Source organism: Myodes glareolus, chromosome 18 (genome assembly GCF_982192425.1).
Source record: "Myodes glareolus chromosome 18, mMyoGla1.1, whole genome shotgun sequence".
Taxonomy (NCBI): Eukaryota; Metazoa; Chordata; class Mammalia; order Rodentia; family Cricetidae; genus Myodes; species Myodes glareolus.
The window spans coordinates 46,124,138-46,151,006 of record NC_142043.1 but is presented as its reverse complement, the minus strand read 5'-3'; the positions used below and the strand labels follow the sequence as shown (position 1 = coordinate 46,151,006).

General features: G+C 50.7%; 1 long non-coding RNA gene across 1 annotated transcript; it reads right to left on the bottom strand.

Moving 5' to 3' along the window:
* Positions 1 to 2,630: 2,630 nt before the first annotated feature.
* Positions 2,631 to 6,282, bottom strand: LOC146890813 (uncharacterized). Its single transcript, XR_014998329.2, has 2 exons — positions 5,566 to 6,282; positions 2,631 to 5,470 (listed from the first exon to the last, which is right to left on the bottom strand). It is a non-coding gene; the product is annotated as an uncharacterized LOC146890813 (long non-coding RNA).
* Positions 6,283 to 26,869: the final 20,587 nt, after the last annotated feature.

The following is a 26,869-nucleotide window of genomic DNA, read 5'->3' as shown; positions in this document are numbered from 1 at the left end:
TTCCCTATTCAGTCCTTTGCCATAGGAATCCTCTACTGTGGGAGCCAAGGCAGCACCCTGCCCTGCTGCTGGCTCTAAGTCATTTAGACCTTCTAAACCTTCCTCCCGTGTGTCATCTTCTCCTTGTTGGGATTGTGTTTCTAGACGTAGGACAGAACTCTCCTGTTCATTGCCCTGTCCTAGACTCAGCTTATAGAATAAAGTGAGGGCTCCGTTCATGCTGTGTAGGGTGAGACTTCCCAGGACCTGGATGAATCCCAGCTACTCCTTAGACTGAGTCCAGGGGTTTGAGAGTAGCAAGGACAGCATAGCAAGACTCCACCTCAAAAATAAAATAAAGTAAGGTCAGGTGGGGCAGAAGGATCATGGTTTGAGGTTAGCTTGGATGGCATAGTCAGACCTGATCTCAAGTGGGGTGGAGAGTGGTTTGGTGTGCTGTCTCAGTGGTAATACCTGGGTTTGGTCTCCAGAACCCATGGTGGAAAGAGAGAACCAGCTTCTCAAAAGTTGTCCTCCATCATAGTATGGGTGTGACATCCCCCACACTAATAGTTAATGTGATTTAATAAAAAAAAATTATCAAAATTAGACTTGGTGGGTATTGACTCATGCCTGTAAATATAGCATCTGAGAGGTGAAAGTGGAAAGGTTAGGAGTTCAAGGTCATCCTCAGCTTCATAGTGAGTTCCACACCAGCATGGGACACATGAGATCTTACCTCAGAAAGAAGAAATAATAAAAATGCCTAGATGGGCACCCCTTCCTCATGTGTGTATGTGGTATGCATGTATGTATATGCGTGTGGGTGTACGTGTGTGCTTGTGTGTGGAGGTCCAAAGTGGATGTCAGGTACCCTTACTGGTCACTTCCACTTGCTCTATCGAGACTGCCTCTCCACGAACCCAGGACTCACCAGCTCCAGCGAGCCTAGTTAGCTGGCTTGCACAGGCTAGCTAGATCTCCTGGTTCTGCCTGCTGAGTGCTGCCCAGATTTTCAGTGGCAGAAATCTGAAATTTTCAGATTTCAGTTCGGGGGATCTGAACTCTGCCCCTTAGGCTGTATCCTGGAGCCACCCCACCAGCTCCTGAGTGGGTCCTCCATGCATTTCTAACACTTGGCTGCAGGCAAGCTCTTGAGCCTTGTCTCTGCTTCTGCAAACTGGGAAACACAAAGGTGATGTTCCAGGAAGAAGTCCATGAGAAAGTGGGGAGGACAGGCATTAAACTGACCCTAGGGAGTTCCCTACAAATAAGCTTCAGGTACAGCTTGGGGACAGATCAACTCACAGAAGAGGAAACTGAGGCTCAAGAAAGCCATTCTGAGATATCCTAGGAGACTTTCAAGCACTTAGTCGCCTTGTCATTCTGCACGGCTCTCATTGTGTAAGGAGTGTCCATGAAGTTGGCTGACCTGTTCTTGTCCCTGCCCTAGGGGTGGCCCTTCCCCATTCTCTTTCCTGCTTGATTCCTGGTGGTGGAAAACAGGCGAGAGACTGCAATCATGGCTGCCTCTTGTAACTAGGACTGGAGTCAAGGAGCTAGAGGCAGTGTGTGTGACCGTGTAGCTCTTGTGTCTCTGTGTGCACACACGTCAACCCAAAAGGACTTACTGGGCTCTCCCTGAAGCTTGGTGATGAGGGGCTCAGCTCTGAAGTGGATTGGAGGTAGCCTCGGGTTGACCTTGGGTCAGTCTCTCCCAGCCTCCTAAGGAAGCGACGAAAGGCTTTAACAGCCGTACGCTCAACACACAGCATAGCTGTCTCCTCAGATACTCAAGAATAGACACAGGGGCTGGGGTGGTGTTGGGAGTGAACCCAGATCCTTACGTAGTCTGGATGATTGCTCAACCACTGAACTATACTCCAAGCTTGCTTGTTTAGGGACTTTCAGCTCTTTTGGGGGGATATTTGTTCTGCTATTCCTGGGTTTAACTTTTGTGGGCTCTCGGTGGCTTAATTAATGAGTGGAAGGAAGGAGAGAGAAGGTTAGAAGAGGCAGAAAAGAAGGGAAGGTGAAAATCTGTTCCCAGGAGCTCATCTTCCACTCCACCATGCTGCCCCGTGACTCCAGGACCCACGGAGCCAACTCTAGGTTCTGGCTAGGCTGAGATGGTCTGAGATGGGTGTGCAGGGGTGGAATCGTGAAGCTGTCACTGGCCAGACATCTGAACTTAGCCACCTTCACATTCTCCTCCGTACAGTGGGGGGTCCTAGCAGCCAGCTTCACGAGCCGAAAGATGCTTACTTCGGCATACTAAACATCTATCGGTGTTGTATATAATCAGTATGCTAAACAGTGACAGGCTGGGTAGGCGCTGGAACCAGACTTCCTGCCTTCCTGTCTCTGCTCTGCAGCTTGGAGACCTTTGCCTCAGTTTCCTGCTCTATAAGACAAGGAAAATGAAAGCATCTGCCTGAGGAGTTGTGAGAATTAAATGAAACTATACATGAGGAGCTTTTGAGGGCTAGTGAGTACACACACACACACACGCACACAACACACATGCACACACGCACACACACCTCTCGCACACATATGCATGCACGTGCACACACACATGCACACACACATACATGCACATGCACACCTACACACTCATGGGGGTCTTGAATAAATTCAGGACACATAGCTAAACAAGAAATGGTTTAATTCTAGCTCTTGGGAGGCAGAGGCAGGTGAATCTCTGTGAGTTCAAGGCCAGCCTGGTCTGCAAAGCAAGTTCCAAGACAGCCAGGGTTGTTATACAAAGAAACCTGGTCTCAAAAAAGAAAAGAAAAAAAAAATCAAACCAAACCAAACCAAAATAAATGGTGCTTAGGATAACAAAAGCTTGCTATCAAGGATTCTGGAATGTGTTTGATACTAAAGTGTCAAAGAATAACATTCACTGTTCTAGCTAGGCATGTAGGGACTAAGGCAGGGCTCACTTTAGGTTCAAGACCAGCCTTAGTTACATCACATCTTGCCTTGCAATCCAGCCCTCTGAACTGAACTGTCTTAACTTCTTTGAATTGCAGCCTCCTAGGCTGCAATATGGATGTGTCCATAGTTTGTTTAGAGGCCAGCCTGGACTATATAGTAGAAATAGATCTGCTATATTATCTTAGAGCCTATTGAATCTTGCCTGCCTAATGACAGAATTTTCAGAACTACAGGCATACAAGGGTATATACAGGATTCATAAGGGGCCTGGAAAATCCCAGTAGCTGGTTGCTGTAGAAATCCTGCTCGCTGTAGAGAGACAGAGAGAAAAAGGAGAGCAGTTTGAGACACTGAATATTCACCCTTCTGCTTGGCAGCTAGGAAGCAGCTGGTTCCCAGGATAGCTCTAACTGCTAACCGTGGGAGGGTCTCCCCAGGCCTGTAGGCAAGGGCTAGGCTCAGTTCCTGAAGGCTTTGGTGCCTCCAGGCAACAAGAGGAGCTGCCGCAGAGGTGAGGACTGTGGTGGGAACAGAGAGAAGAGCTGGGGACTGTAGTTAGGAAGGACGAGCTTTGCCTCCGGGGACTTGGGGTCAGGCCAGCTTCCATTAAGGTACGGAGCCAGCCGGCCAGCACACCACCCAGGCTCTGGCTTGACAAATGAGTCTGTTTAGGAGTGAAGAGCAAGCCTCGCTGAATTTTTCTGTTTGTCCCAGCTGAGAAAGTTCCACTGTTTCCTTCTGTGCCGAGCCAATTGAGTGAGTCTTTTTGACATTTGTATTGCCTTGCAATCCAGCCCCCCTGTGAACTGTCTTAACTTCTCTGAACAGCAGCCTCCTAGTCTGCAAAATGGGTGTGTCCGTGGGACATTTTTTTTTTTTTTTTTTTTGTCTTTCCTGGAGAAAGGAAGGGCTGTTTAGCACTGTCAAAAAGGTTGACCGGCATCCAGCACTAAACCTTCCAGGATGACACATGCTGGGACCTCCCTATTTAGTAAGGAGAACTGACCCCAGGAAGTGAGGCCCAAAGAACTTCTTGACTTTGGTGGGGTCCAGCTGAGCATCCTACTTGACCTTGAACGTTATAGGCCACACCAAGAAGACTGTGTGCAGTTGGGTAGCGGTGGCGCACACCTTTAATCCCAGCAATTAATCCTTTAATCCTCTGCGGAGGCAGAGGCAGGTAGATCTCTGTGTGTTCAAAGCCAACCTGGTCTTCAAAGCAAGTTCCAGGACAGCCAAGACTACACAGAGAAGCCCTGTCTTGAAAAACCAACCCCCCACAGAGAGAGAGAGAGAGAGAGAGAGAGAGAGAGAGGCCTCTCTGCGTGTGTGCGTGCGCGTGTGTTTTGTGATGATAGTAATGATGATGATAATATGGATGATGGAGATGACTGAGACAGGATCTGTTGTTTGTTTTTGTTTTTTTCAAGACAGGGTTTCTCTGTGTAGTCCTGGCTGTCCTGGAACCGGCTATATACCCCAGGCTGGCCTCAAACTCATTAAAGGCATGCATCACCGCCACCTGGTAAGATGGTCTTATGTAGCCCTGACTGACTGCAAACTCTATGTAGCTGAGGATGTCCTTGAGCGCCTATGCTGGGGTGACAGGCATGCATTATCACAACTGGTTTCATGTAGTGCTACGGTTTGAATCTGGGCACTGTATTCAAATTCACACTCTACTAGTTGAACTAATTAAATCCCCAGATCATTTAATTAATCAACTTATTTCTTTAATTACAGTGCTGAGGATGGGATCCAGGATCTTGGATGGGCTAGGTGAGCACTCCACCAACAAGCTATACCCCTGACCCTTAGGATTAATTTTCACCCTCCTCACCTTTTCCCCTTTAAATTGTGATGCTTCTCTGTGTCCCTAACTGTCCTGGAACTTGCTATGTAGATCACGCTGGTCTTGAACTTGTGGCAATCCCCCTTCCTCTGCCTCCCAAATGCTGGGATTACAGCCATAAACTACACATGCCCCACAAATAATCAGACTCATTTTACAGCTAAGGAAAGTGGAGTCTTCTCCAATGTCAAGTCTAGGGCTCACCCCAAGCAGAGGTGAATGGCTCAACCTCTTCCCGGAGCTTGCGTGTGAGCTCAAGGGCATAGGGAAGTTACACTCTGCCTTCTTCGCAAGGCCGACTTTATCTTTTCAATCTGTCTGACAAAGGAACTCTGCCCAGAGGCTGGCGTCCCCATTTCGATCTTTCACATAGCCATGACTGGACCACTAGTTCCTGTCGGTTAACCCCCCAGAGAGAGTCTGACGCAGTTTGACTAAAGGAAACCACCAGTCTTGGCACGAACCATTCTTCCGGGCAGGCCGCCTGAGGTCAGGGTGGGGTAGGACTGGGAAGGGCATTGCTTACTTTTCCCAGATACCCACCAACTGCGGCCTGGGCACAGGGCTCATCTTGAGACTCAGAGTCTTCTTGTATGGTGTGGATGAATGTAGCTAGCGCCAGTCCACTACCGGGTCGTGTTGATGTTCATTCCAGGGATTAACACGAGGTAACAGGTATTGACTCCTCCTTCGCCCCTGGGAGACACAGAGAGAAAAGGAGGCTGTATAAAGTCACGCAGTGGCGAGGGTATAAGGTTAGTGAGACCCTCACCACCTTCCTTTACACTCGCCTGACTCGCGGCTCTCCAATTTGGGAGCTACGCAGCCTCATTCATCCATTTGAGTTGCTGGGAAGAAATCCAGACTCCTACCCACTCCCTGCACCCCGCTCAGCGTGGGGCACGTCCTGTGAGATGCCGCCCCCGAGCTCCAGGACCACAGTGCGTTAGCTTGCCGGCTCAGACAAACACCCAGCTAAGGTCTCACGTATTCTGTTTTTGATTGGTTCCTTCTGATGGCAGAGACGGGCGTGTCAACTTTAGTGACCAATGGAAAAGCTCTCAGGGAGATGTGGTTGCTACAGCAACAGAGAGCTGACTCTGGTTTCCCTCGCTGGGCACTGATCCTGCTTGCTCTTCCCAGGACCCGCCACACAGTGGTCACATGCTCTGCGGTAGGCTGGACTGGGAGACGGAAGTTGGGGGATTACTAAAACGCAAGCCTTTGAGAATTGCCAAACTGCGGATGAGCTTTCGTGCCTAAAACTAACCAGAGCAGGCTGCCTGGAGGAGGTACTCAGTTTTTCCAAGCCTTCCTCCGGGAACAACCGAGGAAGATGTACTCCTGGCACCCAGGACCTGCTTGAGTAGGGTTCTTTGCCCTGATGACTTTGGAGCTCGGTGGTTCAAGTATCCTCAGCAGAATCTTCTGAAAACAAGATAGATAAAGATGCTTGCTGTCAAACCTGACAAACTGAGTTCCATTTTGGGAAGAACAGACTCCCACAAGTTGTCCTCTGACCTCCATAAGTATGCTTGACAGCCTATTCCCTGCAATTAATGAAAACGTTAATTTTATTTATTTATTTTTTTAAATTTAGCGAATGGTCCAGGGCTGGGGCTGCTTGACAGTTCTTGGTGGGAATGGTGGTTCACACTTTTGATTCCAGCACCCTGGAGGCAGAAGTAGGTGGATGTTTGTGAGTTCAAGGCCAGCTTGGTTTACGTAGTGAGCTCCAGGACAGCTAGGACTACGTAGAGAGACATCGTCAAAGGCGATGGGGGTGGGGGTGGGGGAGAAAGAATGCTTGTTCTTTTTGGGGACTCTGGTTTGGTTTCCAGCACCCAAGTGGGTGATTCCATCACCTGAAACCTTAGTTCCAACTCTCTCTTTTGATCTCTGGGTACCAGGCTTGCATGCAGTGCACATTAATATACACAGGCAAAACACATCCCTAAAAATAAATAAAATAAAAAGACATTTAAAATGCCCCAATAAGCCTGGTGTGGAGCATTAGAGAGGACGCAAAGAGACAGCCACACAGGCTAACACAAGCGGTCATCTCACTGAAGCAGTTGCTTACCAGGCAGATCAGGACGTGCCAGCCAAGACTCACCCAGGGAAGGGTGGGGACAAGATGAGTCCCAAGGCTGAATTGTGGGTCTTATGCTGCTCTCGGCCCTGGACCAGGAAGAGAGAACCAGGGGTCAGCAAGGCCATTGCCTTAAGGCATCTTGCACTGGCCTTCCATAGAGTCATGTCCGGTCCTGGGCATTCATTAACCTGACCCTCTTCCCAGGACAAAGGAAGGTGACCAGGTTCGTTGTCCTTAGCTCACAGAGGAGGAAGGGTGACTGGTGAAGTGGCTCACCCTTGGGCCCTGGGGCCTGGCGTTTGGCCCTGGCAGGGTTGTGGATGCCTGTGGATTCCCTGATGTAGCTTCTTGTCAAGCAAAGCTCCGTACCTGTCCTGCCTGAGGATGCTGGGTGTCAGTGAGGTAGAGAACCCTGGCTCTGTTGGTCAGGGCCCTAGGAGTTCATTCTCTTCTGCTGTTTCAGTGGAAGGCCCTGGTTGGTCCTGGGGGGCTACGGACTCCTAGGCAGATGTAGCCATTTTCCTCGAGTCCTCTCTGGGTCTCGGATCAGCTCAAAGCAGGGATAGCCGGCTGTGACAGGAAGACTGTGTGCCTGTAGGTGTCCCTGGAGGGCATGGCTTCTGCCACTCCCATTGTGTCCTCGCCTCCCATCTAGGGCCCTAGCACATGAGGTACTCAGGGACCTTTCTTTCTCTCTGTAGGGCTTCTTTGTCTACTCCCAAACTGAGAGTTGTAGAGGTGATCTGCTTGAGAGGTTGTGAGTTTCTGTCATTGGCTGGCAGGCTGCTCCTGAGTGACAGCCCCAGGTGGATTCAAGGCAGAGCTGGAGTTCTCCACTCGCCTCTAGCGTGGGAGAGGAGGCTTCAAGACTCCTAGGCCATGAATGTTTACTGTTTAGGTAGAACTCGAAACTCTGGGGGACACATGGTACACAGACATACATGACAGTCACACACACACACACACACACACACACACACACACACCCACAGCATGCATGGGGAGGTCAGAGAACAACCTTTGGAAGTTGTTCTTTTTTTCTTCCACCATGTAGGCCATCAGGCTTGGTGGTATCCATTCTCATCTCCCTAAGCCATATCACCAGCCCTGTTCTTGTATTGTTTAAAATTATTTCAGCTGGGCATGGTGGCGCACGCCTTTAATCCCAATACTCCAGAGGCAGAAGCAGGCAGATCTCTATGAGTTTGAGGCCAGCCTGGTCTACAGAGCTAGTTCCAGGACAGCCCTGGCTACACAGAGAAACCCTGTCTTGAAAAGAACAAAAATCAATAAAATAAAATTATTCCATGTACGTTTACATTGGAAATGGTCATATACAACGGCACAGCCAGGAAATCTGGTAAACGTTTATTAGTAACAATTAATAAAGCATTTATTATTAATAATAATAGGAGAACTGGAGAGATAACTCAGTGGTTAAGAGCACTGACTGCTTTTGTAGGACCTGAGTTTGGTTCTCAGCACCCACATGGAGGCCCCCAACCATCTGTAATCCCAGTTCCAGGTGACTAGATTCCTCTCTGACTTCCGTGGGCTCCTACATACATATGGGGCACATACATACATTCAGACTCACGCCCACACATACAATTAAATGAATCTTTAAAAAATAATGATAGCGTGGTCTGGGGCGGGGGCTGGAGTGTTGCTTGGTGGCAGAGGTCTTGCCTGGCATGTGCCGAGCCCTGGGTTCCATCCCCGGCATTCCAAACTGGTAGAAAATGGCAGCCTTTCCCCAGTTGCACACGTTGAACCTTTCTATACACAGGATCCTGCTTCTTATCTTCTGAGCATCGCTGGCCTCATTTTACCGAGGAGGACACTGAGGCTGAAGGGCGATTGCGACTTGTGCATAGTGAGAACTTTGACCAAGTCGCTAGTGGCTCCTGACCCAGATAGAGAGAAGGGGGGAAACAGCTTCCAACCAGACCTACAAGGGTAGAAAAAGTTCATCCCATGGGGAGCTTGGATAAGACACGAGGAAGGACTTCCTGGCAAGAAATGTTTAGACACCAGAATGAGTGTCCAAGGAAGGGTGTGGAGGACCTGCCTTCGGAAGTCCTCAAAACAAGATAAAGGCTTGCCCAACTGGGCTCATTCCAGTACTGCCTGAAGGCAGGGGAATGGACTAAATGACCTCTGAGGTCCCTTCAGCTCCAAAATTAGTGTACCCTACTATCAAGGGAGCCACCCTTGACACTTCCCCCAAAGCAGCTATTAAGCAAAGACAGCGTGTAAAGACTCCAACTTAAGGGGACTAAGAAAGCTTCTCTGGGCCTCTGGCCATGGGAGGGAGTGGCTAAAGACAGCCTCATATGCAGGGGACTGGGGAAGAGGGATTGGGGCTGGAATGGTCCTTCTTTGGCCCTTTCCTCTCCTTAGTCATCTGTGCCCAGTTCAAGTCTGGAGGTCCAGGACCTAGCTCCTCGGGGCTGCACATCACTTAGGGCTGCTCTGCCCATGGGACTGTGGTGTCCTGCTCTCCTTACATATTCTCCAGGACCCCCCATGACTGCCTGAGCCAACAAGGTGGACACAGGCTGACCTCAGTCATTGTCTCTCTGGGTCCAAAATGTATTCATTTTAAAGTCAGAGTGTTTGTTTATGGAAAGATACAAAATTGTCTACATTGTTGGTTACACAACATTATACTTTACTTTTTTAAAAAAAATATTTATTTATTTGTTTATCATGTATACAGTATTCTTTCTGCAGTCCAGAAGAGGGCACCAGGCCTCATTACAGATGGTTGTGAGCCACCATGTGGTTGCTGGGAATTGAACTCAGGACCATCGGAAGAACAGGCAATGCTCTTACCCTCTGAGCCATCTCTCCAGCCCCTTATACTTTACTTTTTTAAAAAATAGGGTGTGATGGTGCATGCCTGTAATCTCACCATTCAAGAGGAGAGGCAGGAGGACTGCCATGAGTTCAGGGCCACCTTGAGTTACAGAGTGAGAGCGTCACCCCATCTCAAAAAAAAAATAGACAAAAACATAAATAAGTAGCCACAAAAATTAGAGCACGTGCCTAGCGTGTGTGAGGCAGAGCTCCCTACACTACAAGAATAAAAAGCATATGCTGTAGGCCCAGATCTTGGCAAGAAGACTGAGGCAGGAGGATTTAGAGTTTGACCCCAGTCTAAGCTATAAATCAAGATCCTACCTTAAAAAACAACCAACTTCCACAAATAGGCTAGGTATTGGGGTGATGTTTGGAGTATACCACTTGACTGGTAGATGAAGGGGGGGTTAGGTGCTTAAAGTGGTCAGCCGAGTCAGGGGCCGGCCTGGAATGCTAGAGACTTTGTCTCAAAAATGACCCCAAATCCCTCAAACAAATAAACACCCTTCTACCTCCCCCCTACCAAACGAAAATACCCTAACCAACTAACCAACCAACCAACCAACCAACTCCACAGAAGTGGCAAGCACTGTGTGGGATAGAGAGGGTGGGCCTGTTGAAGCAAGGCCAATGGTGGCTCTCTCGTTCTCTCTCGAGGTACATGAGGGGACAGGCCTGGCCCTTGACAGTCTCTCACAGAGAGGGAATGCTCAGCTCTTCATCATTCTGTTAGGTAAGGACAATGAGGCACATCCTCCAGGGGACACGCTTGGGATTCTGTCGTGGAAGCCTATGGGTGATGCTTCCTTACTCAGCATCCAGGTACCAATCAAGGATCTTATTTTGGTTTTTGTTCCTTTGTGCTGTCGCTGAGGTTGGAACCCAGGGCCTCAAGCACACAGGGCAGCCAGCCATGCTGCTGCACTACCCCTCAGTGACCAAACGGGAATCTCAGACGGTACCAGACTTCAGCCACGCATCCACAGACCTCCTCTTGGCCACCAAAGGCACTGGTTTCAAAAGGACCCTGGCTTAACTGGGGAGACAGGGCCACTTGTTTGCTCCTGGGTGTTAATGTCTTTTCCAAACCATTCCTGATCACTCTTGATGATACACCACCACATTTATGTAGCGCCCCATGGTCCTTATCACATGCTAACACAGGCTTCTGTGCACCCAGAATGGTATTATTTATTGTAATGGTGTATGTGTGGCCTTTTGTTGTTGTTGTTTGTTTTTTTTTTTTTTTGAGGCAATGTTTCTCTGTGTAGCCCTGGCTGTCCTGGATCTCTCTTTGTCCAGGCTGGCCTTGAACTCACTGAGATCTGCCTGTCTCTGCCTCTCAAGTACTGGGATTAATGGTGTATGCCACAACCACCAGGCTGTGTATGTGTGTGCATTTGTGTGTGTGTATGCATTTGTGTATGTGTGTATCTGTAGGTGTGTGTGTGTGTGTGTGTGGCTGCATGCATGTATGTGTATGTACGTGTGTGCCTGCATGCATGTATGTGTGTGTGCATGCCTGCATGCATGTTCATTAGGCAACCTCAGTATGCTGAGGTTTGTGCATGGAGTCTAACTGGAAGCCCTAGGGGATCATTCTGAAGTCCTCCTAGACAACCTGAAGGGCTTCCAGGAGGAGGTTAGGAGCCGAGTGGGAGCTTAGGGGTGGGGCCGAGCCCAGCTCATGAAGGGGAAGCTACTTGGAGGAGTTGCTGGTCAATAATGAGGTGAGCTAGAACCCCAGAAGTCTCTCAGAGTGCAGATGTCCTTCCAGGCTATTCCCGTGTGAGACCTGGGGCACGGTGACAATCAGGAGCCTCGCTGGGCTTGCAGCTTCATTCTCTCCCAAGAAGCTGACTTTTGAGACATCCTTGGGCCTAGAAGGCATGACGTGTGCACCCTGGCTCCAGCTGTTGATGAAGTGTGCGGCTGACACCCCAGGAAGAACATCGTCTTCCTGACAGAGTGTCCCCACTCCTGTTTTTATGTTTACAGGCATCAGGTGCTTGGCACAGGCAGCCACACCCAGCTGAGAAAACAACCTGCCAGTACTTCCAGTCCCTCTGCCGCTCCTCCTAGCCGTCACTGCCCTGACACGCCCCCGCTGGCCTGTACGCCCGCCTCTTTCTCTTTTGTCCCCGCTCCCGCCACTTGCTTGCACAAACTGTTGTTTATCCACACAGGACCAGAACATTTGGCTACCAGCAGAGACACACATGGCCATGGGGCCACCGTCCCGCTCCCGCGTGCTGTTTGCCGCTGCCTAAGCTGGGCGCACACACATGTGGACTGTCTCCTTCCAACACAGCTGGGCCTCCAGCTCATGCATGTGCAAGCCCCTGATTTTGCCTGATATACTTCTGAATTCATGGATAGAAGGACACCACACATTCCTCCCTCTGACCTCGGCAGGCCACCCATCACTTGCTGCTGTGTGATCTCAGGCGATCCACTTAACCTCTCTGAGCACCAAACGCTTCGCTGTAGAATAGAAACACTAATTGCTTCCAGAGGGTGAACATATGTGGCTTTCATGAAGGCATTATGGACTCTACGAAGGCTTTTCCCACAGGCTCTGGGGCTTAGGAGGGAACAGCCACCCAGCTGGGGCTGTGGGGGCTGGAGCATCCACTCTTGGATCTGGTCATGGGGTTTCCTGTCTCACCCTCCTGCTGTTAGCTTTGTACACAGGCAGACCTCACTGGCTGCAGGGCCTGGAACCAGACACATCACCTATAGCCACATTTCTTCTTGGGAAAAATGGCGTAAAGACTGTGTGGCCTGCTGTGAGTTGAGGCCAGGGACTTGGGAATTCTGTCCACAGCTGCAGGAGATTGTGGGGGGGAAGCAGAAGTAGAATTTGAACACGGGCCACTTCCTGCCCCCTGCCCCCTTTCCTTGGCTGCCGTGAGCCCAAGTCCATGTTTCCCTTCCATCTGCTGGAGAAATGCACTTTGACTAAGGGGCCGCCCTGCTTGTCGCTGTCACATCTGTGGGTCTCACTCAAGCTGTCCACCTGCCGTGGGACCATCTCCTGCTCCTGCTCCCCGCCCCCCACCCCATGTCAGTCCTTAGGACCTTTCCTGGCAATAGCTGCTTCTTGGGTTGTTGTAGTTTGTTTTGCTTTCTTGCTGTTGTTTTGTTAGAGGCGGGATCTCATGTATCACAGACTGGCTAGAACTCCCCTATGGAACCAAGGAAGCCCTTGACAGCCTGATCCTCCCTCTTCTACTGCCTGAGAGCTATGACTGTAGACAAGCGCCACCACACCCAGCTCTTGAGGTGCCGAGGATCGAACTCAGGGCTTCGTGCCTGCTAGAGAAGCTCTGTATCCGCTGTACCACACTCCTAACCCCATTAGCCGCTTTCTTGTTCTGTACCAAGGTCTTCCCGTCACAGCCAATAGCTGCCATCTTTTTATTCAAGGAAAGAGAGGTTTCTCCTTGAAGGAGGGAGGGGTACCAAATGCGATGTAAGGGCTGAGAACAGTCTGGAAAACCTGGTGAAACCAGCTGGAGAGCTTAGGGTGGTCAGAGGCAAAGTCTAGCAATTCCAAGCAAACACTCTACTATTTAGTTACAGCCTCAGTCCTTATTCTTCGGAGGCAGGATCTCATGATGTAGCCCGGGCTGGCCTTGAACTCACCTAGCCTCCCAAGGAATGGGATCACCAGTGTGTGCCGCCATGACGTGTTCTACAGAACAGGCTGACTTACGTATTTGTTTGCATTCTAAGCCTATGAATTCAAAATATTCAGCTCTTTCAGTCTTACGGTGGGCCTCGGAGCTCTTGAGAACGTAGGCAGTGCAGAAGGGGAACACACCTGCAATCCCAGGACTGGGGAGACTGGGGCAGACCACTATGAATTTGTGTGGCCTAACAAATAGAATCTATAACTGAATGTCTACTCCAATTCTGACCTCATTGCTTTTTCTCCCCCGTTTCCCTCCATCCACAAGCTCTTTCTTGTTTAATTCATTTATCTGTTTATTATTATCGATTATTATTGCAGTGCTGGGAATTAGCGTCCCCCCTCCCCACACACTCACACACATACAAACTAGGCGGTTGCTGTCCCACACAGCTCAATTCCCAGGTCTGTTGTTTTTCTGAGTTGAAACCCAGGACAAGGTTTTTGCTTTTTGTTTTTTTTGTTTTTCCTGCCTTGGGGTGGGGTACTCCTGGGATTTCTCTTCTGTGACAATGTCTTTTTTTCTAGAAGTACTGGGCAGGAAGACTTGTTAAGACTGACCTAGGACTTTCTAGGCTTGCCTGAGACCGACCTCCCTGCAGCAGTTGCTAGAGGCAGCGTAGGGGAGGGAGGATTGCTCTTGACTGAGAACCGCCCCCTTCAAAGCCCGTCCCTGTTCCATCCTGGTGTGGCGGTCTGCTGCCCCCAAAGGCTGTCCCAGCATGCAGAAACCAGAAAGTTCTAGAAAGGGGGCGGGAGGAAAGAGCACTAACCTGAGTAGGGAGGGGGTGGGGGCAGGGGGAGGAGGGGAGCGACGGGGGCTCTTTCCCTCCCTTCTCTGCAGAGCCTGCCTGGGCTCGGCTGAAGCCTTAGGTTTTAAAAACCGCTTCCTAACAAGAAACAACAGCCTTAAGTAGTAAAACGGGAAAAATATATGCAGCGAGTGACCCAGACTGCTTTCCTCCTCCAGCCCCGGGCTTGCTCCAGCTCGCCAGCGAGTTTCAGCCAATGTATTTCTGGTTGGGATGGAAGCCAGGGGTCAGATAAAGTCCCAACGTATTTCGCAGCACTGTTGACGTTTTGCCCAGTGCCTTCGCTGGTGACAGCTGCCAGGAGAGTGTGTTGGGAAAGACCGGCTAGAAGATGATCTGGATAGGTTAGAGGGGCCAGAGAACTCAGTACCACGAAATCCCATAAAGTGGGGACCCAGGACATCTATGAATCATTGTGCTCAAAATCTCTAGGATCAAGGCCCAGCCGTACCCCCACTTTGTCTTCTGCAAGACAACTAACCATAACCCACAGCCATGTGTTTCACATGTGTTGGGGAGCTGAACCCCATCAGAGGGTTCAGCTGGAGGCGGGGTTGTTATCCCAGCCACAGGGAGAGTAGCCGGCACAGACAGATAGTTAACACAATGTGTGTCAGAGGCCTCTAATCACTTCCTATGCTCTGTCTCCTTTACTGAGGAAACCGAAGCCCAGAGAGGCAAGGTCACATGAAACCACTGGCAACTAGGTGACGTTGTCAGAACAGAGTGTCACCTGTCATCTCCTAGATGGGCTAAACAGGTTCTGAGAAGGGCTGGAGGGGGGAGGGGTGCTTGCTGCAGGCCCCAGGATGAGAATACACAATGAAGCTGCCACTGCTGTGTGCTTTAACTTCTCTCCTGTTTGTTTGAAACAAGGTCTTGTGTCGTCCAAGCTGGTGTCTGAACTCAGTATGTAGCCAAGGATGCCCTTGAATTTCTGATTCTCTTGCATCCACCTCCCAAGTGCTAGGATTACAGGCATGCCCCACCATGTCCCACCATGCCCGGCTCATTCAGTTCTAGGGATCAAACCCAGGGCCTTATGCATGCTAGGTGAACACTACTCTACCAACAGCTACTTCCCCAGCCCTCGAATGCTAACTAAACAGTAGCCAGAGGCTTGCATTCTTCTGCCTCCAGACAGACAACAAGCACTGTACCCAAGGGGACAGAAGCCCAGACAGCTGACCCCGAGTCCTGGCAGCCTTTCCTTCCTGGCTCGGTTGGTCTGAGCCAGTTGTTCTAGGTCTCATGGGAGCCATGTAGGGCAGACAGCAGGTGAGTGTGCAAGCTGGCAGATTGCCATCCTGTATGCCTTCCTGCAGCCCAGAGGGTTCCACAGCCCCGATGAGCCAGTTGGACCCACCCTTGTACTAGGCCAGCCTCTGCCACAGGGAAGCTCAGGTGACAGCCTGCAGGGAAAGATGGCTGTCTGCTGTCAGCCTGTCCCGTCGTTCATTGTTGGCTGTATGCTTTCACCCACACCGGGTAGATAACTCTGATGTCACAGTAGCAGCTCCTGGGACAGGGCAGACTCAGGAGGGGGCCGTCCTTAAGGTTGTGACAACATTTGCAGGGTCCCCTTGGGGTAGCCAAACTTGCTGTTTGTTGCTAAAATTTCTTCCCAGAGGGAGACAGGCAACATATACACCCCCTCCTAAGACAAAAGGGAGACGTGATTCCACCAAAGTTTACTCTGGGAACCAGAGAGTTTATTTTGCTTCCTTGCAGAGCTTAGGTGATGGGTTCCTTACAGGGGTGTGGGCGTTCCTCCCATAAGGCCACACCCAGAAGACATGAGGTGTTCCTATACCCTCCCACCCCAGTCTTCCTCTGGCCCTGCCCCCAGGGTACATACAATCAAGATAGAGTTGCACACAACAGTTGACGGAGAGCGTGGATGCGTGGGTCCACCCGTCCTCTCCGTTCTTCCGTGGTACCTGTGAACCATCCAGAAGTCCAGCTGGGATGATCTTTTGCGAGGGGATGCAACTGTTTGGCTTGGAGGACAGTCACTTATGACACTGTCCTTTCTCTATTTCGTTGTCTTATTCTGTAGTCCAGGCTGGTTTTGAACTCCCGGAGGTCTGCCAGCCTCGCCTCTAGAGTGCAGAGTAAGCATGCCCTGCTAAGCCAGACGTCCCTCTTCTTCTGGTGCTAGGACAAGCAGCGAGAGTCTGGGCCGTGCTAGCAAATGTCCTACCACAGTGGAGTGATTAAGTTAATGTGTATTGCCTTACTTTAACATATTTCTTGGTGGTGGTGATCGCCTTAGGCAGAGGCGGATGGATCTCTGTGAGTTTGAAGCCAGCCTGGTCTACAAGAGCTAGTTCCAGGACAGGCTCTAAAACTACAGTGAAACACTGTCTTGAAAAAAACAAAACAAAACAAAACAAAACATATTTCTTTAAAATCTACCTCAGCCAGGCAGTGGTGACACATGCCTTTAATCCCAGCACTTGGGAGGCAGAGGCAGTTGGATCTCGGTGAGTTCAAGACCAGCCTGGTCTACGAGAGCTAGTTCTAGGACAGGCTCCAAAGCTACAGAGAACACCAAAGAAAGAAAGAAAGAAATGATAAGTAAAATCTACCTTTATTAGAACTGGGTGCAGTGGCAAGTACCTTTAATCCCAGCACTTGGGAGGCAGAGGCAGGTGAATCTCTGGGACTTTCAGCCTGAGCTACAAAGATAGTGACAAGACAGCTGAGCTGCTATATAGAGAAACCCTGTCTCAAAAACAAAAGCAAAAAAAACCCTACTTTTATTATTTATTGCATTTCACAAAAGTAAATGCTCGAAGTCGTGAGCTCAAGCCCTTTATGTTTAAGAGACACACAAACCAGGTATGGTGGTGCTCACCTGTGCAATCCTAGCACTTGGGAGGCAAGAGAAGCAAGAGGAGTTCAAGGCTAGCTCTGGCTATGCAATCTAGGACAGCCTAGGCTACATGAGACCTTGTCAAGAAAAAAAAAAAAAGCAAAGAGTTAGGAGAATGGCTCAGCTGGTAAAATGTACATAAGGATCAGAGCCGAAGGGCTCACATAAGAAGCCATTGCTAGGGAGGCAGAGACAGCCGGGTCCCCGGGACTCGCTGGCCAGCCAGACCAGCCTAATTGCTGAGCCTCAGGTCCTGGTGAGAAATCTTGTCTCAAAACAGAAGGTGAAGAGTGATTGAGGAAGATACTCTGGCCTCTATACATGTGCGTGCACACACACACACACACACATGCACAAACATATACTCCTTCCCACATGCACACATGGACACCCACACCCCTCCCCACATGCATGCACACATGAAGGAGCAAAAACACACACAAGCATATATTCCTTTCTGCATGTACACATGGACACACACACATACAAATAAATCCAAGCAGAGAAAGTGGTTTTTTGTTTCTTAGTTTGTTTGTTTGCTTTTGTTTTTTAGAGATCCATTCAAAAACCCCTGACTGCTTGCTTGCTTGCTTTGCAGTGTATACTGGCCACAGAGAGCTGCATCTCAGACCCCTTAAACTAATAGTGTTCAGCTGGGACTGAGTTTCATCGATAGTCACGTGTCCCCGTATCCCATGGTGTTCAGTGAGCCCTTACTGTATCCCAGGCACCTGAGGACAGCCAAGAGGACAGAGAGAAGGAAAACACGGTGTCTCCTTGACTGACTTTCTAGAGCTGAGATGGGGGTCTGGAGGGCAGGAACAGCCAGCATGTTCTCAGCAGTAACCAGGGTCCGGTTTTGTGAAAAGTCTCTGCAAAGGTGACGTTAAAATGGCAATCTCAGCAAGGAGCCTTTTGCTTGAGGCATGTAAGGAAAAGCATTCTGTGCAAAGGGAACAGCGCAAGCAAAGGCATAAGGAAGCCAGAGGTGACTTAGTACTGTTAGAGTGTAGATGGCGGTGAGGCTAGGCAGGCGAGGAGGTGGCGAATACCCAGGACTTTGGATTGGATTCTGTAGGTGTCCTGGACCTATTCCTATCACAGGGTGTTAAACCTGAGCCTAGGCTGAGGGCATAGATGATAGAGGCCATACCTAGCATGCGTGAGGTTCTGGGTTCAATACCCAGCATTGGTGTATGTATGTGTGTGTGTGTGTGTGTGTGTGTGTGTGTGTGTGTGTGTGACCATGTTTCACATGGAACTTTGCCTGTGCCTCTGAGCCTTACTGTGAACTTACATTTTTCCCAAAGAGGTCAAGGAATTTGGCCAAATAAAACATCAAACCCACAGCAAAGGTGGAATTTCAAACCAAATTGTCAGCCTTTGAGCCTAAACTCTGGAAGCCACTAAAGGAAGAGTTTGAGGACACCCATTCGAACAAGAATCTGTGGAGCACCTCTCCTGGCCCCCACCCCTGCTCCCCACCCCATGTCTGGTTCTGGTGCTGCGAGACAGGAAGACCTAGCAGGAGGGTTGCAGGCAGACGTGGGGTGCCCCGTCTCTTCACTTCAGCTTCAGAAATCTCTGCAGGAGTCACGTCCCCTCGCACCCCGCCCCCAAAGTTGCTGAAGAACACAAAGGGCCGTTGTTTCCTGCCTGGCCGCCGGCTTACTCCATTTCCCTCGTTTGTCTGCTCGGCAGCAGGAGCAAAGGGCAGCGGCTATCAGAGGCGTCTGGAGAAGGCGCTGGCCGCCTGGTTAATGGGCCGCCGGGGACTTAGGCTGAGAAGGAGGATGGGGGACTCGGGACCAGGGACAACCTCGGCGGCCGCGCCCTACTCTGTGTTCAACGTGCGGGAGTCCTAGAAGCCGACTCAGCCGATGAGGCAATCGAGGGCAAACGTGCTCCCCGGCCCGTCTGCGGGCTCCCGGGAGGGGACCGGGTGGCAGCGTTGGCCCCTCCCCTACCCTGGGTTTCCAGGGTCGGCTGAGGAGTACCCAGAACCCTAAGCACAGGGGGGTAGGGTTGAAGTAGGGGTAGGGTTGAGGTACTTGAGCACACATGCCTGAACCCTCCCCTTGCAGTTCAGGCCTTCTAACTTCACTCCCCAGGCAACCGTTGTTCTGTTCCGCTCCAGTCCCTCCACCCCCAGAAGCACTGACAGACACACCCGGACAGGGTGCCAACCCGCAGACACACCTGGGCAGCCCGACGTGGGCGCGCACGCGCTGGGGCACTTGTTTGGAGAAAAGTTCTAAGCCTCTTGACTCCCCTGTTGTCTCAGGCCTGTTGGAACAAGGACTGGGCTGCGTGTCCTTACATAAGTTAGTTAACTTCTCTGAGCCTCAGAAACCTAAATCTGCTGAGAAGAGAGGATGGAAGCTATTATTAGGTTGTTGTGGGGATTTAGATACGATAGTAGTGGGGTTAGAGAGCCGGGAGTTAAGAACACTGGGTGGTTTTCCAGATGAGCCCAGTTCAATTCCCAGCATCCATATGGCAGCTCACTAAGGTCTGCAATTCCAGTCCTCTTCCGGCCTCTGCAGGCCCCAGGCATGTACGTGGTGCACAGGTATCCATGCATGCAAACAAAACATGCACAGAAATAAACAAATAAAAACTTGAACAGTGTGGCTAGCGTGTCAAGTCCCATTATTCACAAAGACACCCAACACATGAGGGGATAACCCAGTTCGTCACTGAAGCAAGGCTGTTCCCCACTTTTCTTCTTTGGATTTATATTCATAGAGCCATCTGAAAATGAGGACATGATTGTTCCTAGGTGTGGTTGGGGAGATCGGTCTTATTGTAGGTATGAGAGGCACAGACAGGGGTATCTGGAAGGATCCAGACAGAAGTGTGCCATGAGAGGAGAGAGGCGGGGAGAGCAGGGGAGAAGAGGAGAGAGGGCATAACTGGGCGGAGTTGAGGACAAAGAGGCCAAGAGCACCAAGGGAGGGCGTGGCCAAAATGACTGAGGGCCAAAATGACTGGGGGAAGGGAAGCCCAGCCCCTATCCGGAGAGGTTTAGGGTTGGGGGCAGGGTGAGAAGTGTGGGAGGAGTCACAGGTACCCAGTGAGACTTGTCCAGGGTTTCTTTAGGGCCTGGCATTTTTTTGCATTAGAAATGCAGTGGTGGCATGGTGGTGGCGCATGTCTTTAATCCCAGCACTCGGGAGGCAGAGGCAGGAGGAGCTCCGTGAGCTCGAGGCCAGCCTGGTCTACAAGAACTAGTTCCAGGACTGCTGGGACTGTTAACAGGGAAATCCTATCTGGGGTAGGGGGGAGAAGGAAAGAAAGAAAGAAAGAAAGAAAGAAAGAAAGGAAGGAAGGAAGGAAGGAAGGAAGGAAGGAAGGAAGAAAGAAAGAAAAGAAAGAGAGAGAGAGAGAAAGGAAGGAAGGAAGGAAGGAAGGAGGGAGGGAGGGAGGGAAGGAAGGAAGGAAAGAAAGGCCATCTGTTGATCCAGGGCTTGAAGCTAATTTACTTGCTAACTTCTTTCCTTCCTTCCTTCCTTCCTTCCTTCCTTCCTTCCTTCCTTCCTCCTTCCCTCCCTCCCTCCCTCCCTTCCTCCCTTTCTTTCTTCCCTCCTTCCCAGATCCCTGCGAGGAAGACTGTTTATTTGCGGTGGCAGCCTAGGGTCATTGCCCAGCACCCCTAGCAGTACTTGTGGCCTGCCCACCTGGGCTGATGCCAGCTCTAGCCCCTGACTCATTGCAATAAAGCCCCTTCCTGCCCGTCTCTCCATCCATGCAACAGGGACCAGAAGCCTGCTCTCTTCTGTCTCCCGGGACTGTTGAGGGTGAGTCAGATAACGGGTGGGGAAAGCCAGAGAAGCTGAAAGAGGCTCTTACCAGAGTTGACTGCCTAGCTGATGCAAGGTTTGGGTTTTTCCATGGAACCCAGTGCGTGCAAACAGGGATGGTTCCCAGCAAATGCCAGAATCCCTGTTCCCAACAGACTTCCTGGGGTAAGGACTGTGGTGCCAGGGCTCAGCCCAGGCTGCTACCCCTAGCTCTGTGACCGGAAGTATGCCTGTGACCTCTTAGCTCTCCTGCTTCTGATCTTTCTGGACGGGGCGTGGCTTTCCAGGATGGTGTGTTGCCTGATGCCATGAGGCTAGGTCTTGATCCTCCATGCTTCCCAGCAGGGGTCCTGAGGCCCAGGGACCCTGAATGAGGGAGGCAGCGTAGGACAGAAGGACGGCAGCGCCTTAATCAGAGACTTGACCCATTCCATAGTCCCCAGGCATGAAGTCCATGGGATAAATGCAGAAAGAGTCAGAGATTAATGTCCCCTGAGATGACCTTGGACATGACTGACCCCTTCCTGGACCCTCTAATGAATGCACAAGGGGCTGTCCTCAGATATGATCCAAGTCTGAATCCTCTTACCAGTTCATGTCTCGGGCCTCTGTTCCTTGTGTAGGGTGGAGACAGCAATGCCAACTCAGAAGGCAGACGTGAGAGAGGGAGGGTGCACCTACAATCCCAGTGCTGGGGAAATGAGGCAAGAAGGTCATGAGTTCAATACCATCCTGAGCTACATAGTCATTGTTATTGTAAAACATCTCCTTCAGAACCAGTCACTCTGTCCCCCATCACAGGGGAGCCCAGGCAGGCCCTTGTCATAGGTCCAGGGGGTGGCAGTGAGCCCTGACATCTTCAGGACTGTATATCTTCCGCTAAGGTTTCCAGTTTCATCACGTGAGCTTTTCTGGGAAGAGCTCTGCTCAAAGTCAGTGCGGGTGACCTGCATGGTCTGTGACCGGATGTAGATGGGCAAAGGGAGACAGGGAGAGAAGGAACAACTTGTCTCGGGTCACAGGGACAGGATTTGAACCTAGATCCACTCAGTCAGATGGGCTACCCGACAGGGTCCAGACCGTCTCTGTTTCTCTCTGGAAAATGGTCCTAACCATCCTTGGCATCTGGAGTGTGGCTTAAGAATGGTAGGGGAGTCCATAGGAGGTCTCTCTGCTGACCAGGGAAATGGAGGCCCACTTAGAGGGGGCTGTCTTAGGAGGAGAGAAAATGACTGAAGACAGTGATAAACATGAGGGTGGAGTTGGTGTGTGTCCGTGTGTCCATGTGGGTGGGCAGGAGAGAAAGTGGTAAGGCAGAGGGGCTTTAGGATGGGAGTCCATCTCTGCCAGCCTCGCTGGGGCAGAGCACTCGAAAGTACACCCCCAGTGTCTCAGTCCTGCCTGCTTCCAGCTCCTCTCTTCTCCACCCTGTGCCTCAGTCTCCTCAAGGCCTTATACTCGGCCCACCCTGAGCCAGAAGGACAGGGGTCTGGGTGGGGGTGGGGGGCACCAGAAATTGGATTCTTGCCCAGGCAGCTCTTTGGCCATCTTCCTTCGTCTGGGGCCTGGCTATTTTTAGACGTCTTCCCTCCCGCCCCTCTTCTCCCTCTGCCAGCTGAGGGAGGAAATGACTCACCTCAAACCCAGACAGGTAGCTGCAACCCCCATAGGCCCCCAGCAGGTTCTGGCTGCTGCACCCCCAGGATGGCCCTGCCACCCTGCCCCTCAAGGAGGTCCAGGGCCCAACCCAGGCCCCGTCATCTCCCAGGGTCTAGGGACAGGACTGGTTTCAGGCAGCGGAAGGCAGGGTGGGCTTGTCAGAAGGGGTAGGTGGGAGGATTCCAGAAGCTGTGGCTGGGGTTGTAGAGGGCCCCCTGTCGGTGGGGGGAGGGGCGGGGAGTAGCAAGCCCTGATGACAAAGCTTCTGCCAGACTAGCTTGGTCCCAGGCTGCTTCCTGGTACCTCAGGGCTGGGCTATGAATTGGGGTGAGGGGTATCCAGGATTGAGCTAATTCTTTGGATCCCAAGACTCCGGACACAGAGGTCTGTCCTCTGGAATCCCTCCCCAGGGGACTTGTGGCCTTGGACTGCCTTTATGGGGTAACTCACCTCCGTGTCACTCACAAGATGACAAAGCTCTTTCTCTTTTGTCCAGAGCTGGGTAACCCAGGCAGCTGCTCTGACACACCTGAGCCAGGTGACCCTGGCAAGTCACTCCTCAGGGCCTGTGTCCTCACTGTGGGTGAGGTCAGGTCTTTGCTATTTATGTCCTTATGAGCCAGGGTTTCACTGTATATCCACGGCTGGCCTGAGACTTTTGATATAGGTAGACCAGGCTGGCCTTGAACTTGTGTGGATTCTCCTCTCTCAGACTATCAAGTGCTTGGGTTATAAGCAGGAGCCACCACACCTGAAGGTCTGTTTTTTGAATTACGTTTCTTTATTTACTTTTATGGGCCTGGAGAGACGGCTCCGAGGTTGAGAGCACTCACTGCTCTTGCAAAGGTCCAGAGTTTGGTTCCCAATGCCGTGGAAGGCGGCTCACAACTGCCTGTAACGCCAGCTCCAGAGGACCTAACGTCTCCGGCCCCGCAAGAGCATGTACTCATATGTACATACCCACACACAGGCACACATGCTCATACGTAATCAAAAATAACATTTTTTTTTTTTAAACACAGAGTCTCACTGTATAGCCTTGGCTGGCCTGGGATTTACTATGTAGATGAGAGAGACTGGCTTTGAACTCACAGACAACTGCCTGCCTCTGCCTCTGCCTCACAAATATTGGGATTAAAGTTGTGTGCCACCAAGTCTGTCTTACAAATAAAATCTTTTGTTTGTTTGTTTTGTTTTTCAAGACAGGGTTTCTCCGTGTAATAGGCCTGGCTGTCCTGGAATTTGCTTTGTAGACCAAGTTGGCCTCGAACTCACTGATATCCACCTGCCTCTGCCTCTGGTGCTGGGATTAAAGGCACCACCACTTCCCAGCTCAATATATAATATCTTAAATTTTTTAAAAACTTATTTTTACTTGGGAATGGTGAGGGAGGAGGAGAGGGAGTGGGGGGAGTGGGAGGAAGTGGAAATTCTTTAAATAAATAAATAAGGAAAAAAACTTATTTTTAAGAGTTATTTATTTTATGTGTATGAGTGTTTGCCTGCATGTATATATGGGTACTACATGCCTAGAGAGACCAGAAGAGGGTGTCAGGTGCCCTAGAACTGGAATTATAGATGATTGAGGGGTGGTAGGAACTGAACCCAGCCCTCTGTGAAAGCAGTAAGTCAGTAAGTGCTTGCTATCTATCTATCTATCTATCTATCTATCTATCTATCTATCTATCTATCTATCTATCTATCAATCATTTTTTTAGTTTTTCAAGACAGAGATGTGGAGCCCTGGCTATCCTGGAACTCACTCTGTAGACCAGGCTGGCCTCTAACTCAGAAAGCTCCACTTGCCTCTGCCTCCCGAGTGTTTGGATTAAAGGCGTGCACCACCACCGCCTGGCAGTAGTAAGTGCTCCTAACAGATGCTCATCTCTCCAGCCCCCCTACATTTATGGGGACTTTACTCTGTGTGTGTGTGTGTGTGTGTGTGTGTGTGTGTGTGTGTGCGCGCGCGCGTGTGTGTGAGACAACACACTGCAGTCACTTTCCTCCTACCCTGTCGGAGCCAGGGAATAAGCACTTTTACCCACTGAGCCATCTCACAGGTACCAAGGTTCTGGTTTTTAAGTATGTATTTTAAATCGGGCACGACAAAACAAACCCATAATCCCAACACTTGGGAGGCAAGAGAAGGAGGATCAGACCTAGAAGGTCAAACCTGGAGAGTACAGAACCAATGAGGTGAGTCAGAAGACAAAGGCGCTCACGGCCCAGACTGATGACCCAAGTCTGATCTCTGGGTACCACACAGCAGAAGCAGAGAAGTGACTCCCCCTGGCTGTCCACTGAGCTGACTTCCATATGTACACGGTGGCACATGTATGCACATGTGAACTAATAAAAATATGATTAAAAATCAGCAAACTTGAAGACAACCTGGGCCACATGAGACTCTGCCTGGAAAAAAATATTTAAATTAAACATTTATTTTTATCAGTAGACTCTTTTCAACAAAGTTCTGACTTCACCAAGGACAGGCAGGGGAGGGAAGTATCACCGTGGAGGCTGAAGCTCCAGGCTGTCCCACTTCTTCAAAGGCCTTGGGTACATGGAAAACCCCTCTCTACATAATCCACTGTTTCCCCGAAAGGTACAGATGCTGTCTTTGTTGTTCTGGGGTTTCTGGAACCTTCTACCTAGGGATAAAATCTGGTTCTATAATGTCCAACCTTACTCAGCAGCTGGCCCACCAGCCCCTTGAGTTAGTTCCTCAGGGAAGCTCCAGTACCAATCTATTAAAAAGGCAACAAGAGTCTGTGGCACCTTCCAGAGTCACAATTGGCAGCTCAAGAGAAGGGCTCCAGGGTTCTGCCCCTAGGTGCCAAGATGGGCAGCTTGTGCCTGGTTCTCTCCTGGAGGCATAGTCTGGGTGCTTGGTTTTCCTGGTTTGTCCCTGGGGTGATGGCACCTGCAGGTAGCCTTGGTGCAAAGTCAGAGCAGGAAAGGAGGGCAGAGGAAGGAAGCAGGGGAGCTGTCCTCCTACTGATAAGGCTGCTTGTCATGTGGGCTTTGGTCAGCCTGGGCCAAGTCAAGCAGCAGCGCTGGGGAAGGAGAGGCCTGGTCTCAGATCAGACCCAGTATAACCCAGGGCACAGGTCATCCAAGGTCCCAGAGGCCTGGGCACAAGCACTGACATCAACACTGGAGTGACATTTGGTCTTTAGGCCATTCTCCTGGGTTCTCATGACACAGAATGGGAAGCTGTAAGAGGCCAGAGGACACCCTCCCTTCACTTATACCCCCCCATCCCAACTGGTCCCATGCACCTCCCAGCTGTCTGACTGGGAACAAACCCAAGTCAACAGTTCCTCGAACTGTGTTTCAGCCTAGACTGTTCCAGCCCAGGTCGCCAGGCTCTAGAGCTATTAATATTGGCAGAAGTAGGTCAGACAATTTGATCATCGGGGGTTATGATTCTACCCTGCTTCAGCAGTGAGCTGGTGCAGGTTGGGCCCAGGGTCCTGAAGACTGGCTCCAGGCCGTTGAGATTCTGAACTAAGGACCCCCAGGGTCCAAGTAAGATTTGTGCCCAGGAGCCTGAACACCTGCAAGCTTGGTGACTGACAGGCTGGCAGCCGAGATGACAAACGGGAAGGGCTGCGGGAGGATGCTGGTAATTATAATGATGACATTTTACAAACAGTACCAGCCAGGAGTGCTTTCTGTTCCTGCTGGGACTGGACCTTGACATCATCTGGACTTTTACACATTGCTTCAGCTCCACAAATGTGCCCGACAGAGACAGGACCCCAGGCTTCAGGGAGGGCCCTGTGCCTTGGAAGCTGACCGACCACCTTACAGGACACGATTGCTACCTGCTTGGTGCTTGCAGTATTGGTGGCAGCTCTCTGTTGTGGCTAGTAACAGAGTTTGGGGTTTAGGAAGTCAGTATTAGAGCACAGGGCCATGGGCTGGTAGCCAGCAGGTGGCAATGAATGCCAGCCGTGACCAGGCGGCTAGTGGCCAGGACAACACTTGGGGAGGCCAAGAACAGAACTGTTTCTGATTCCAGACATGGGTGGCGCCGCCTGGCACCGGCTGAGTGCTGGAGTCAGTGGCTGCTCACTGGCCACTGCCATTCTCAAGTTGGCTCCTGGTCCTGAATTCTCTTAGGGAAAGGAATTGTGGGGCATTTTCAGTAGAATCCTGCTTCCCTCAGAAGGTAGGAAAAGGAGAACGATCTCTTCAAATACCCCTGCTTGTCAGGAGGTCTACCATTCAGTGGGCCCTTTTCCTTAGATGGACACAGCTTGGTCTGAGTTTGTGGCTGCAAA